This window comes from Oncorhynchus gorbuscha, linkage group LG26 (genome assembly GCF_021184085.1).
Source record: "Oncorhynchus gorbuscha isolate QuinsamMale2020 ecotype Even-year linkage group LG26, OgorEven_v1.0, whole genome shotgun sequence".
NCBI lineage: Eukaryota > Metazoa > Chordata > Actinopteri > Salmoniformes > Salmonidae > Oncorhynchus > Oncorhynchus gorbuscha.
This window is the reverse complement of record NC_060198.1, coordinates 28129077-28142693: the sequence shown is the minus strand read 5'-3', so window position 1 is coordinate 28142693 and position 13617 is coordinate 28129077. Positions and strand designations below refer to the sequence as shown.

Below are 13617 nucleotides of genomic sequence, written 5' to 3'. Positions count from 1 at the left end.
TAAGGCTGTGACGTAACGTGGAAAAGTCAAGGAGTCTGAATACTTTCTGAAGGAACAGTATATCTACAGAAATAAGACAGATTTAGCTTCTGTTAGCCTGTTTGAGTGTTTGTTTAATAGCCTACTAATTCCGTGAGCACCAAGCCTCATGCAACGGCAAAATGTCAGCTGAAGCAAATTCCCAGATTCCGCTTTTTGATCTCTTCTATGCTGTAATGAAGGCTTTACATTTTAGTTTTGTTAGAACAGACTTATAATTTATTCAGTGTTGTTTACACTTCCAAACCGTCAGAAAAAAATGATATTGTAATCTAACAGCACCTGTCATTGCTGTAATGAAAAGCACTATACAAATACAATCTGTTCTTATTATGAAGATTATTGTTATTCATAATCTTAATCGTAATATTAATGGTGTAAACTGTATTTGGGAAAAGTTCCTGGCTTGGTTATCAGTCATTAATCCCTTGGCCTGTCAGAATGCCTTGAGTCAGGAGTCACACAGTCACAGATTATCACATACAGTTGAGGAGAGGAAGCCATCCAAGCCAGGTGAATAATACATTTTTACAACCTGTGTGTTGTGATAATTACATTGTTTGCTCTATAACCTGTTAGTTCATACACCTTGCCACTGTGATATATAGGCCTAAGGTCGAGACAATGAGAAGACAGAGTGGCAGAATAAATTCAACCGCACCTTTGTTTCATCACAAAACCGGAGAGCAACATCTGTCCTGTGAAGTCCACAAAGCATATTGCATGTAACAAACAGTAACATGACCTACACCATGGTCAATCAAGGTAATGTTTCTGACATTTTCAAACTACGAAACAACTATTGATTTAGAACCATGGAGAGTTACTTCAAGAAAACAGGAGCTGCCTCCACTACTCCAGCACCATTTCAACTTCAACATTTCAACATCATCAAATCACCTCTGCTCAGTCTAATACAGACAGTATTAACCAAAAATAATTTAGTTAAATGAAAGCCAAATGAGATGTGGCTGTCCATGGTTCTGATTTCCGTGTGTGTGTGTGTGTGTGTGTGTGTGTGTGTGTGTGTGTGTGTGTGTGTGTGTGTGTGTGTGTGTGTGTGTGTGTGTGTGTGTGTGTGTGTGTGTGTGTGTGTGTGTGTGTGTGTGTGTGTGTGTGTGCATGCGTTTGTGCGTGCAAGTAGAAAAAACATGTCGACTCGCCCTACTTGTAGAGAAACAACCAATGCCATCCTCCTCTCTTTCATGACTCTATCATACAGTACACGCTTTTAGTTTTTGTTGTCCTAGTCTACCTGGCTAAAATGCTTGCTTGCTCGCCTAACTTCCTTTCATGGCCAACGATGCACCAGGCCAGCTAGTTTACATTAGCGTACTACATCTAGCTACGAATTGAACTTTCATCCTCTCAGTCCAGGGGCACAATGTATCGTTAGATCAGACTCGCTGTTATAGTCATTGTCCAGTACGGAGAATTAAGTCAAACCACAAGTCCAAATCCCTATCTCCATCCTTGGCTAATTTAGCAAAGGGACTATTTTAGCTAGCTAGCCACCAGAGGACAATGACAATAAGATTTGTTTTACTGTAAATTACATGTTGCTTTGGATGTAATGTGATTCGTGTGGAGCTAAATCCCAACTTGCTTCCCACGCTTGACACTTTTTTTTGGCGCGCCAGGACCATTCACAGTTGATCTCACTCAGTTTATCTCAATGCCGATTGGCTATTATTATTTTATTCTTTGTCAAGGGAAGCCAAATGCTCGCTGGCTTCCCTTGCTTTCAATTCTATGGGCGGCAACAATGTCATACTCTTTTAAACCAGACAGCATCAGATAGATGGCCTACACATATTGAAGGAACATGCTGAAACACAAAGAGGGGGGGGGGTGGCATCTCTTGGCGTCCATGAATACACGCCACTGGAGGAGGGAGGGAAGGAAGGAGGAATAAAAGGGGAGGAGGTGTTGATAGGAGGTTGAAATTCTCCATGTTTGACCATTGAATATCGTAAAGGCTGTTATTGGTGTAGGATAATCAAATGTTAGATTAGGACTAAGAGGGGGTTCCAATTTGAGCAGGAGGAAGTGTTGCCCAATCAGAGTGCGGTGTCATGTAGGCTACAAGGAAGTGGGCGCCTTCAACATTGAAGCCGACTTTAAAGGCGAGTCGAGACTGACTGATCGACAAATCTCTGTGCATCTAAAAAAACGACTCAATCTTAGTTGTAGATCAGTCAGTCACTATTTACCCATGATGCATCGCGGTGTTAATGACAGCCATTGAGTACCTCGGTGCGTGGCATGGCCACGGTGTTGATTGTTTTCTTTTTACATTCTCTCTCTTCTCTCCTCTCTGCCTTCAGCTGAGTAACAGTGTGTTGTCCAGTCCAAGCAGAGATCAAACCTCACTAGGGTGAGCGTGAAACGGGTCGAAAATGTTTTCAAGCAGAGAGAGGAGGAAGGGAGGAAGAGAGAAAGAGATACTGTAGTAGGGGAGGAGTCCCGGGGTCTATGAGAAAGCATGTGGTGGTGAAAGCAAGGCTCACGCTAACCCCAATAACCCCTACCACCACCAACCCCGCCCCTTTCAGTTGGGCTCAAACTAATCCTATCGTCACATGACCTCCAGAGCTCTCAGCCATGCCTAGGCAGGACTGATCGGTCTGTCAAATACATCATGTAGCCTGGGTCACGGTTGACAGCTACATCACATTACTCTGAAGTTTATATCTAGTAACACTAAATGGGCTACATTGTTAACAAGAGGTTATATCATCCAACTAAAATCCATCCTTTTTAAAATGGTTAAAATGGTCCACAATGTCCTCAACACCCATGGAGTTGAATCACTCCTGCTGGTCTGGATGTGTCAGGACAACGTATCTCTGTGTCTCTCTCTCTCTCTCTACCTCTGACTTTTGCTCTCTCTCATTCACTGTATTTCTCCCTTCCTCTGTGTTGCGCACCAGACACTGAGACGCGTGATAAGGCCTCCGGATATGATCTTTTAATGCACACAAGAAATGACCAGCGCTCTCGAAGAAGGTCCCTCTCAGCCATCGCTCTCAGCCAGCCATGGGAAGGTAGCATGCAAATTAGGGAGGTGTGGCTGTGAGCATCACGTTTTTCCTCAAATGTCGCCTGTGGATGTTGTTGTTTCGCTGTGATTCCGCGTTTCTGACTGAGTTAAGCTGACTGGGTTAAATGTGATATGTATTTGTTAAATGTGATGGTCTTTCGATGTACCTTACTTAATTAACTTTTATTTCTGGTTAATTCCCTCTTAAATGTCCTTTGGTATTTTACTGGGGTTGGGGGATAACTGGTGTTATCTATCCTTGTTGCAATACGCAAATTGTATGCAAATCGAAACCAGAATTTCAACCTATTCTCAGTTCTTTGCTGTAAAGTAAACACACATGCGTAAAAAGCTACAACCACTTCACCAGAGTTACATTCAATAGACTCTAAACAGGAGCAGGCATTTCCACATTGAACCAATGCTCATTTGCATTCCCATAGCATTTACAGTATATTATTAATTTATTTTTGGGGTTCTTTTTACCCCTTTTTCATGATATCCAATTGATAGTTACAGTCTTGTCCCATCGTTGCAACTCCCGTACGGACTTGGGAGAGGTGAAGGCCGAGAGCCATGTCTCCTCTGAAACACGAACCTGCCAAGCCGCTCTGCTTTTTGACACCCTGCCTGCTTAACCTGGAAGCCAGCCGCACCAACGTGTCAGAGGAAACACCGTACAGCTGGCGACCAAAGCCAGCCTGCATGTGCCCGGCCCACAGCAAGGAGTAACTAGAGCACGATGAGACAAAGGACAACCCAGCCAGCCAAACCCTCCCCTAACCCGGACGACGCACTGCCAATTGTGCGCCACCTCATGGGTCTCCCGGTCGCGGCCGGCTGCGACACAGCCTGGGATTGAACCCGGGTCTGTAGTGATGCCTCAAGCACTGTGATGCAGAGTCCTAGACCGCTGCGCCACTCAGGAAGCCCTATTTACAGTATATTGTAATCGTTTCAATTATTGTGATATCATATGACTGTGATACCATTTCGTCCAGCCCAACATATTGTTTTCAAAGTAATGAATCGAAAGCTACCCAATCTTCGTAAGGCATGCTCACCTCATTCAGGGTTGGCACCGGGGGGTATGAAAGAAGGCGTTTGAACTGTGATGTTTGATCGACTCTACAGGAGGTCCAATTTGCTGCAGGTCACGTTATGCTGGACGGCAGAATTCGTTCATATGGTAGCAAATGTCAATACCACTTACATGCCGCTCAGAGCAAGACATAGCTACCATGCTAACCACTTTGGGCTCTGATGTTGAAAACATGTACCTGTCCGTTGGAGATAGAGACCAGTACAGCCTACTAAGGGTTAATCCCCAGCCGATCACTTGATTCCACATCAGTGGTTCCTAAACTTTAGTTTGCATCAACAAAAAATTGCCACAAGCCTAAAAATCTTTCTTGATACCCACCAATCCGACACATTCTCACCTAGCCTTCAGGTGCCACAGACTTTCTCACCCTGCACTCTTTAAACTTCTGGCTACACTGTCCTGTCAAGACAGGCACCGATCATAGATTTGTAAATGAAGAGAAAGATTTAACAGAATGGACTGGATAAGTGGACAGATGTCGGATCTTAATTTGAGCCAGTTTGCTATATCACGAAAATAATCCTGCAGCAACAGGAAATGTGAATTATTATGCGGATTATAATGATTGGAGATTTTCTCCTACAATAGGGTGATCTAATTTAAAATCCTACATCTGTAGCGAGCTATACTATCTACAGTATGTTGTATGCATCTGTGTGACCAGTGTTCCTGTTGTTCAGTGGATAAGGCAGTGATATCTCCCCAGATAACCTGGAGGAGAGACTAATCTAGTGGCTCCAGTAATGCACTAGAGGTCAGGGGTCATCTGCTCTGCCATTATTGCCATAAATCAGCCTGGCATCAGCCTTGCAGTAGTTCACAGAAAGGTCGAGCCTAATAAACTCACCCATGACTCGACCAATGGCTGGCTGCTACTCTGAAGATTATTATGTGCTCTAGTGGTGAAGTCATCTAAACTCTTACGGTCCTCCACTGATGATTTCTGTTTCTAAACCTATCGGGTCATTTTGGTCTGGCGTTTGGTTTATATTTTGCCTCGTCTTTCCTGGTTTTGGTTTTGTGGAGGATTTTATTGGCTGTTTTTTGGGGGTTTGAATTGGCTGTATTTTCCAGCAGGTAGTTTTGTTTGGACACTGGCTGGTTGTGGAGTATAATTCTACAGGTAATTCTACCTCAACTGTATCCTTTTGGCTTTCTGAGGCATTTCTTCTTGGTTAAAGATCCTGGCAGAGAGTAAAAGGGTCAAGCCCTCTGTTTCAATGGAGTCTGAGAATCTGCCTGTTAAATGTAGTGTAACTTCAAGCAGGATGAGGCCGAACCGGTAGTCGATCGCCAAGTCCACGTTCAAACCTACTACTGGTTACGTAACAGCAGAAGAGCCTCATTACACATAGAACCCTGACTGATGACGCACGTGGGGGGCGGAGAACCGAGAAGGGAAGGAGTGAGACAGAAAAAGGGGAAGGAAATAACATGCAACACACACGTCATGTTGCCATTATTTCCGACCCGCTTTAGTCCCAGGATGTTAAAAAAATCAAATGTAGGTCATGTCTGTGCTCCCTCTGGGGAATGGGCCAAATGTCTTTAGCAGATTAAGACAAGATGAAGCGGATGATGGTGATGATGACGATGATGATGATGTTGATCCAGAACGGACAGGGCCTTTTGTCAAAATGAATGTTGCTGCTTTAGTGGTGTTGTGTTTTATAATCTGTTGTTTGACAGGATCAGGCTGTCAACCCTGATTGAGCAAGTCTAAAGCCATGTCTGTTGGTTGGTCGGTCGGTCAGGCTGTCTGTCTGTCTGTCTGTCTGTCTGTCTGTCTGTCTGTCTGTCTGTCTGTCTGTCTGTCTGTCTGTCTGTCTGTCTGTCTGCCTGGTGTCAAACCTCAGGCCCTTCCTGTCACTCTCTTTCCATCTCAGTAGGATCTGTTGTTCTGACAGTCTTAATCACACATCTCTCTCTCTCTCTCTCTCTCTCTCTCTCTCTCTCTCTCTCTCTCTCCTCTACCACCTCTCTCCCTCTCTTGATTTCCATTTAAATTTAAAATAAATAAATATCCTAATGAACAAGGAAGTATTGTCTCATTTCTGGGCCCTGTCTTCCCCTCTGTGCTGGGCTCTCTGTTCTTCTTCTCATCCCTCTCCATCTATCTCTATCTAGTGTAATGTGGACGGTCAGATTGTGGACCTGTGGTTCTATTGATCCAATTAGTTCGTCATTGCCCTCGGCGGCTCTTCTCCTCTCCAGCGTGGCTCGCTGCTGCACGACATCTCTCTCTCTCTCTCTCTCTCTCTCTCTCTCTCTCTCTCTCTCATCTCTCTCTCTCTCCTCTCTCTCTCTCTCTCTCTCTCTCAACCCTGCTGCTCAGCTTGCACTGGAGGAACCTCATATAACATCTCCAAAGTGTAGTTGAAGGAGAAAATTAAATATTGACTGGAGTAGTCTCATTAAAATGAATAGAGTATGGTTTTACCCCACACTAGCGGCTGCCTCTGTGCACAGCCTGGGACATATCAATGATTAAACACAGAAAAGTATCTGATATCCCAGGCCGGTGGAGACAAGGACTCCATGTGCAGGGGGAATCTGTCTGTACTGTGTGTGTGTGTGCGGGGTCTGTGTGGGGTCAGAATGCAACGTTTGATAAACAAACAGAACCCTTGTTCATATCACACTTACTGTATAAGTGCAACCTTGCACTTTTAAAACACCAGTGTTTTTTCTTCCCAGTTCTCACCGTTCTCAAAGTTGCACCAGTGAAGTAAATCTGTGGGACTGTTGTACTGTACAGTGTAGTCCCCTTCTGTTGCACAGGATCCCACGCTTTCTCTGGGAAGCGTTCAACCGTACGAATTGATCTCATGTGCCGTTAAATATATGCAGAAAGCGAGGGGGGAGAGGGAGGGAGAGAGAGAGAGATGGGGGGGGGGGGGGGGCAGAGAATGCGAGAGAGAACAGAGAGTGTAAATACTCAGTGTAACATGCGGTATTACCACGATGCATGGTCCTCATGAGGTACTTTCTCCAGCCTCACATTCTTCCCCGATCATCCATGGCGTCACCAGACCCCTGTGCCTCGCACAACATGGACTGAGTGGATTTGCTCTGTACATGAATAGGATATAGGATTGGATATGTCCATGGCCCATCATGGCCTTTTATCCCATGGTAGTTTTCGTTATATTATTGTGGCTGTCTGCGTTGAACTGTAAAACGATGCCATTGTGTTGTTGTGCGGCGTAGATTATGGAAAATATGTGGACATGCAAACTAAAATGCCCATGAATGAACTCTCATAAACGCAAATGACGAGATAAGAGAGGCGACGTATCCACGAAGATAACGAACGAGTGAATGAATGGATGTCAGAGAGAACATAGCCTTGCAAATGCATTATTGGCTAATACAGAAATTGAAAGCGTGGTGTGTTCAAGATCAGTGTACTGTGTGTGTTACACTGTGTGTGTGTACTGGTTTTGTTCACAGTATCCTGGCCTCAATGGAGCCTGTCTCGGAGGACTTCCCTCCTGCCTTCTCATGCCTGTTCGGTGCAGTGGCAAAGTCAATAGGAGCCTTTTACCCTGTCAATATAGACTGGTGACAGGACAGGGCTGCTGCACAAACTGCAAGAACTACTCTCTGGGTGAGTTTTACAGCGCCCAATGGGACAACGCTGTCCGGGCTGGGGAGGAGGAGGAAGAGAAGAAGGGGGAGGAGGAAGAGAAGAAGAGTAGAGGGATTTATATTCAGAACAGTTATTTCAGGGTGTCAAATGATGCTGTGGATTTGAAACATCTCCTCCCTGTATTAGCATGGTCTGTGTGGACATGGTGGACAGTACACAGGGAAACACCAACACGGTAATGGTGATCTGAGGTGTTATTTAGGAAAGCCTCTCTCCGGGGGGAGTAACTGCCATGACTCATTGCCCTTTCAGTTGATCTGGATTATCCCAGTGAGACTGAGGGACTATGTACAGTGCCAGGAAATGTCCCAGAGAAAATCAGGTCAAGTCCTTTGTTTTTCCTGGGAGGGTTATGGAGGTGTCTGATGATCCAAAAGGACCTCCACCACCACAGCTCAGTTGCAAGGCCAGCGCCTTCCCCAGCACCACTGCCCACCCCAGCCTCAGTCCCAGCACCACTGCCTGTACCAGCCTCAGTCCCAGCACCACTGCCTGTACCAGCCTCAGTCCCAGCACCACTGCCTGTACCAGCCTCAGTCCCAGCACCACTGCCCGTCCCAGCCTCAGTCCCAGCACCACTGCCTGTACCAGCCTCAGTCCCAGCACCACTGCCAGTTTCAGTCCCAGCACCACTGCCTGTACCAGCCTCAGTCCCAGCACCACTGCCTGTACCAGCCTCAGTCCCAGCACCACTGCCCGTACCAGCCTCAGTTCCAGCACCACTGCCTGTACCAGCCTCAGTTCCAGCACCACTGCCTGTACCAGCCTCAGTTCCAGCACCACTGCCCGTACCAGCCTCAGTTCCAGCACCACTGCCCGTACCAGCCTCAGTTCCAGCACCACTGCCTGTACCAGCCTCAGTTCCAGCACCACTGCCCGTACCAGCCTCAGTCCCAGCACCACTGCCTGTACCAGCCTCAGTCCCAGCACCACTGCCCGTACCAGCCTCAGTCCCAGCACCACTGCCCGTACCAGCCTCAGCCCCAGCACCACTACCTGTACCAGCCTCAGACCCAGCACCACTGCCCGTCCCAGTCTCACGCCCAGCACCACTGCCCGTACCAGCCTCAGTCCCAGCACCACTTCCTGTACCAGCCTCAGTCCCAGCACCACTGCCTGTACCAGCCTCAGTCCCAGCACCACTGCCCGTCCCAGCCTCACGCCCAGCACCACTTCCCGTCCCAGCCTCAGTCCCAGCACCACTGCCCGTACCAGCCTCAGTCCCAGCACCACTGCCCATCCCAGCCTCACGCCCAGCACCACTACCTGTACCAGCCTCAGACCCAGCACCACTTCCCGTACCAGCCTCAGTCCCAGCACTGCTTCCTGTCCCAGCCTCTGTCCCAGCACTGCTTCCCGTCCCAGCCTCAGTCCCAGCACCACTTCCCGTCCCAGCCTCACGCCCAGCACCACTTCCCGTCCCAGCCTCAGTCCCAGCACCACTGCCTGTACCAGCCTCTGTCCCAGCACCACTTCCCGTCCCAGCCGCAGTCCCAGCACCACTTCCCATCCCAGCCTTGGTCCCAGCACCACTTCATGTCCCAGCCTCAGTCCCAGCACCACTTCCTGTCCCAGCCTCAGTCCCAGCACCACTGCCTGTACCAGCCTCAGCCCCACACCTTTGCTCCTCTCGTCCCACTTGGCTGTGGCTGGATGTTCGCTCTGCTTTGCTCTGCTCGCCAGTGGGTTGCTCCTCTGCCACAAGCCTAGCAACAGTGTGACATTTGGAGTCCCTCAGGTCTCAGCTAAAAGGTTTCCCAGTGAAAGGACAATGTGTGTTGCCCATTATACTATTAGCAGGTCATATGAGGCAGAAAGCCCACAGCCTTAGGGGGAACCCCGCGCTACTCACAGTGGCAACGTCATTCAACTGAAATGCAATCAAAGCACAAATTCAAAGTGGCAACCATGATTCAGGGATATCTTGTTATGAATGTCAGAGCGTCACATGCAGCCGCAGGAGGCACGTCCTTGTAGTACTTGTGGGGCTCTTATGAAACGTGTCACAACCCAGTGGGTCTGCAAGGTCAAAGCAACTACTTTCGCTCGGAAACGCCATGGCAACAGGGCTTTCTGTTATTTCCATTATGCTTCAATAGACATAGCTATAGTTGAGTGGTGTTTTTTGTTATTCTTCCGAATGATTTTAGCAGTAGCATAGTCTCCACTTCAAATCAGCTCATGCAAGAAGGACAGCTGGATGTTAGAGTCCCAGGCAGCAGCAAGCACCACTTGGCACGATACAGTAGCGCACATCCATTCCAATATGACTGCCCCAGCTGTGTACCACTGTGTACCACTGCCGCCTCCTGTTGTTCCATACTGTAGCTAGGTTCTGAGTCATGGTCTCCTCTACCCTAGGTGGCACAGCTCCCAGGTCCACTCTGCCCCGAGACCAGGACTGCGTCTCAAGTCAAACCAAATGTTATTAGTCACATGTGCCAAGTAAAACAGGTGTGGACTTTAATCTACTTTAATCTCGCACCCCTTTCCCTTTGTAGCGCACTACTTTTGACCAGATTACTGCACTAGGGTGCCATTTGGGAAGGAGGGTGTGAGTCACTGTTGTTTTTATAGTGCAATAAAACCCCAGCATAGGTGAAGGTTAAGCAGACCACTAGGATTTGAGGGGAGGGCGGGTGAGGTGGGGTAGAGAGTGACCTTTACGAAGTGCACATGAAGGAGAAAGAGCGGGGTGGGATGCTAGAGGAGTAGTGAGAAGGGGGGGGGGGCTTGGCTCTGGTGACCACATTAGACACCGCGTGTGAGAAACTGCAGCTATCTGAACTCTGACACATGACAAGCTGGAAAGGTCAAAGGACAGGGTTCTCAAAAGCTGCCTGCCTTGGTGTTTACAGGGGTGTGGATGTGGAGCAAGAGAGAGCGGGGCAGAAATGTACCAAGGGAAAAGAGAGTTAGAAGAGTGTGGGGGAAGGCACAGTACAGCGAATGGGAGACGAGTGCAGAGCGATAGAGTGGCATTAGATGCATGTAAGAAGTGGGCTTTCAAATAGAAATCAATGATGAGGGGGACAAAAGCTGGACAAAAGACTAACCTTGTATAGGAGAAGTAGACAATAAGATCCATCCATGTGAACAACATTCAGACAGACTGGGTCACAACACAAAACACTTCGCACCTTTTTTCCCCTAAGACTGTACTATCTAGAACCTTGAAATGCTCTTCGGCTGTCCCCATAGGATAACCCTTTGAAGAACCCGTTTTGGTTGTAGGTAGAACCCTTTTGGTTCTAGATAGAACCCTTTTGGGTTCCATATAGAAACCTTTCTACAGAGGTCTACATGGAATCCAAAAGGGTTTTTACCTGGAACCCAAAAGGGTTATACCTGGAACCATAAAGGGTTATTATACCTGGAACCATAAAGGGTTATTATACCTGGAACCATAAAGGGTTATTATACCTGGAACCATAAAGGGTTATTATACCTGGAAACATAAAGGGTTATTATACCTGGAACCATAAAGGGTTGTTATACCTGGAACCATAAAGGGTTATTATACCTGGAACCATAAAGGGTTATTATACCTGGAACCATAAAGGGTTATTATACCTGGAACCATAAAGGGTTATTATACCTGGAACCATAAAGGGTTATTATACCTGGAACCATAAAGGGTTATTATACCTGGAACCATAAAGGGTTATTATACCTGGAACCATAAAGGGTTATTATACCTGGAACCATAAAGGGTTATTATACCTGGAACCATAAAGGGTTATTATACCTGGAACCATAAAGGGTTATTATACCTGGAACCATAAAGGGTTCTCCTATGGGGACTGCCAAATAACCCTTTTTTCTAAGAGTGTATAATAAAGCAATAAGAGCAGTTTACTGGAGGCTACAACAATCCGTTTGGTTATTACTGCACATGCTACATTGATACTAATGCAGTCTGACCCGGTTGAGTAAGTTCGAACAATACTTTATCCCTCATTCAACCTTCAAACTGACCTTTACCTCTTGCCTGAGGTGTTTACTCAGGCGTGTGTGTTAGCATGTGTGTGTGCGTCTGTCTGCGTACGCCCGTAGTATGTAGAAGTAAAAGTGAAGGTGAGCCGAGACAGTACCAGTCAAAAGTTTGGACATACCTTCATGCCTTAAAGTAATGATGGGCTGTCATTTCTCTTTGCTTATTTGAGCTGTTCTTGCCATAATATGGACTTGGTCTTTTAGCAAATAGGTCTATCTTCTGTATACCAACCCTACCTTGTCACAACACAACTGATTGGCTCAAACGCATTAAGAAGGGGGAAATAATCCACAAATTAACTTTTAACAAGGCACACCTGTTAATTGAAATTTATTCCAGGTGACTACCTCATGAAGCTGGTTGAGAGAATGCCAAGAGTGTGAAAGCTGTCATCAAGGTGGCATCAAGGTGGCTACTTTGAAGAATCTCAAATATAAATACATATTTTGATTTGTTTAAACACTTTTCTGGTTACTACATGATTTGTGTTATTTCATAGTTTAGATGTCTTCACTATTATTCTACCATGTAGAAAATAGTTTTTTTTTAAATGAATTAAAACCCTGGAATGAGTAGGTGTGTCCAAACTCTTGACTGCCACTGCATATGTCACCAACATGTTTGTCATTCAAAAATAGAAAAACAAACACACATACAAATGACATTGAATGTCTGTTCTTTTGGTGTTCAGTTTGTTGTTCTGTTTGCAAGGTAAATCCTCTTCTCTTTTATTACCTCCTTCCCATTGGAGCATCTTCGTTTACCTTCCACTTTTGGACTACTGTGTGTGTGTGTGTGTGTGTGTGTGTGTGTGTGTGTGTGTGTGTGTGTGTGTGTGTGTGTGTGTGTGTGTGTGTGTGTGTGTGTGTGTGTGTGTGTGTGTGTGTGTGTGTGTGTGTGTGTGTGTGTGTGTGTGTGTGTGTGTGTGTGTGTACAAGAACTTCTGAGGAGTTCTTGCCGTTGCCAGGTAGGTGGAGTTTACATGTTGTAGTAGCCTCTGCCGAGTCCCCAACAAACGGAGGTTTTCGTTTTTCAGGAGAAATGGAAAGAGAGCCTGTGACACGACTTCCTCTTTTGGATGTTAAACAAGGAGACTCCATCTTAACATCTCCTCCACATTTAATTGGATTGGTTGATCATTGGAGAAGAGAACCTCCCCCAACACGTTTTTCTTCTTCTTGTCAAGAGCAATATTTAGGGGGTCTAGTTTCAGGCATTTATTCTCCGCCTGCTGTGTTAGGTTAATGTTACAGGGAACTTGCATAAAAGCCTGCAGGTCTGATGTGATCTGATTGGCTACACTGGAGCATATCCAGGAAGTGGAGTCACAGGATCAGCAACTAGCCTTACTGGGTGTCAAAATGTTGCTGTATTGGAAAAAGCCTAATAGGGTCAGATGGTTTGCTCCTGAGGGGGAAGGTTACTCTCCACTACAGAACTACAGGGTGACCACAAAATACCAACATGCGGGATAACAGGATGATTTTGCAGGAAACTGTAGGCCCATTATTATTTGTTTTTTTCCTGCTAATTTTCATTGTTTTATTTCACTTAGTCCTGCATGTTGGAGCTCGTAACCTTTTCACTGCAGCCTGCAATCACACCTGTGACCCTGTACACAAACAGGCCATATAAAACCATAACTTATACAGTTTAGCATCTCATCATTCTCCTTCAGACCAGACAGTAGGAAAGTAACACCTCTAACATCAGACAGTATTATAGTAACACCTTTAACATCAGACAGTAGGATAGTAACACCTCTAACATCAGACAGTATT

At 46.3% G+C, this 13617-nt stretch overlaps 1 protein-coding gene across 3 annotated transcripts in view; it reads left to right on the top strand.

The window, feature by feature from the left end:
• The window catches only part of LOC124015283 (signal transducer and activator of transcription 5B-like), a 98282-nt gene that overhangs the window by 8305 nt on the left and 76360 nt on the right, over positions 1-13617 (top strand). Inside the window, exon 2 of one of the 3 annotated variants that reach the window (XM_046330414.1) lies at positions 7641-7797. The exons of the other annotated variants lie outside the window; for them this stretch is intronic. The gene's annotated coding sequence lies outside the window, so the exon portion shown is untranslated. The remainder of the gene's footprint in view (positions 1-7640; positions 7798-13617) is intronic. 3 annotated transcript variants of the gene reach the window in all.